Source organism: Heterodontus francisci, chromosome 20, assembly GCF_036365525.1.
Source record: "Heterodontus francisci isolate sHetFra1 chromosome 20, sHetFra1.hap1, whole genome shotgun sequence".
In the NCBI taxonomy this organism is placed as follows: domain Eukaryota; kingdom Metazoa; phylum Chordata; class Chondrichthyes; order Heterodontiformes; family Heterodontidae; genus Heterodontus; species Heterodontus francisci.
The window spans coordinates 85,237,878-85,239,543 of record NC_090390.1 but is presented as its reverse complement, the minus strand read 5'-3'; the positions used below and the strand labels follow the sequence as shown (position 1 = coordinate 85,239,543).

Below are 1,666 nucleotides of genomic sequence, written 5' to 3'. Positions count from 1 at the left end.
CCCAGTTAAAGTGAGTTTTGTGATTTGACTCCTAATAAGGATGAACCCTCTACCACTACATGCAATTGCTCCTTACTCTCTTGCCCGAGTGTCAGCCCTGGCTCAGTGCCTAGAATGCTCACTTCTGACTCAAAAGGTTGTGGATTCAGGTCTCAGTCTAGAGACGTGGGCACAAAATAGAGGGACGCGGTGGCGTGGCGGTAATGTCATTGAGCTAGTAAGCCAGAGACCCACAATAATGCCCTGTGGACATGGGTTCAAATCCCACCACAGCAACTGGTGGAATTTCAATTCAATTCATGATTTAGTTAAAATCTGGAATTGAAAACTAGTCTCTGTGATGGTGCCATGAATGGTGCAGTCACTCATTCCTCACTCACTCAGCAGTTAAACTCCTTCGGGAGACAGGGACATTTCATTAGTGTTGGTTGCTGAGTGGACAGAGTTTGGGCGCTGCCGGACTGCGGCAAGGGTGCAGCTTGGCAGTGCCAGGCATCGATTGCCTCATCTGAGAATGATGAAGAATTCCAGGTATGTTGCAGTCCTCATAGTTGCTGCTGTGTTGTGTGCAAGTTGGTTCACCAGTGCCAGTGCATGCAATAAGGCTTTGTGCATTAGTGATGTTAGCAAGTCCCTCATCCAGGAACTGTGTCAATGCCGTCCTATGGATGGGAACTGTTCATGTTGTAAGGACGAGTGCTGCGACTGTGTGGGAATGTGCAATACCAGGAGCTATAGCAATACATGACTGACCTCAAAGGGCACAGTAGAGGAGCTTCTTGACCCCATCCCATCACTGTCCCGTGCTCTGACAGAAGATGAAATTCACCTGCACTGGAACATTGTATCATTCCCTGTCTCCGAAGAGCTCACCTATCATGAAAACGTGGTCTCGTTTTTGGAAATCCTTGACACGTCTCCGCTCCAAAATGTATTACTGCCTGAAGACAGTCCCCAAGTACAACTTGAGAGTGAGAAAGCACCTCAATGCACAGTGGTTAACTTTGATGATTGCATGTCCTTCCATTGGTGTAGGAATTCGTGTCAGTCCATGGGTGCTTCAAAATACCGATGATTTCACAATGCCTGCTGCGAATGTACAAGCCCAGACTCCACTGATTATGGCAACAAAGTGCATGAACTGCACCTTTTGAAGACAAGAGCTGTAAAGATGTGAAGACAATCTGTATCAGCCATGGATTAAAGATGGTGATCGTTTTGTGAAGCGAGGTTTTATTTTGTTTGTCTATTTTGTTAAATTTCTGCACTTCATGCTTAAGAATGTATGCATAAAATGGATGTTTGATCATGAAATTTGAAACTGCAGATTTTATTTTGTGGTGTAATTTACTGGTGATGTTTTGTAATTTAAAAAAAAACGCATTGCTTTTTAACGCTGTTCCGACATAGGGAGATATTCAGAATAAACCAGGTGTAGCTTTTCTGTCTTTTAATTTTTGTACTGTTCCTTATCCATTATGCCTGCTACGCAAACCTATTTGTGTGATGAATAAACTGATCTCCTGTTGTGACAAAATAATTTAAAAAAAAGGAAAGTGGAATTGAAGTCCAAGATCAGCCATGATCGTATTGAATGGTGGAGCAGGCTCGATGGGCTGTATGGTCTACTCCTGCTCCTGTTTCTTGTGTTCTTGTGAAGCTTCCG

General features: G+C 43.9%; 1 pseudogene; it reads left to right on the top strand.

Annotated features, from left to right (window-relative positions):
• Nucleotides 1-517: 517 nt before the first annotated feature.
• LOC137380889 (twisted gastrulation protein homolog 1 pseudogene) lies at nt 518-1,154 on the top strand (annotated as a pseudogene).
• Nucleotides 1,155-1,666: the final 512 nt, after the last annotated feature.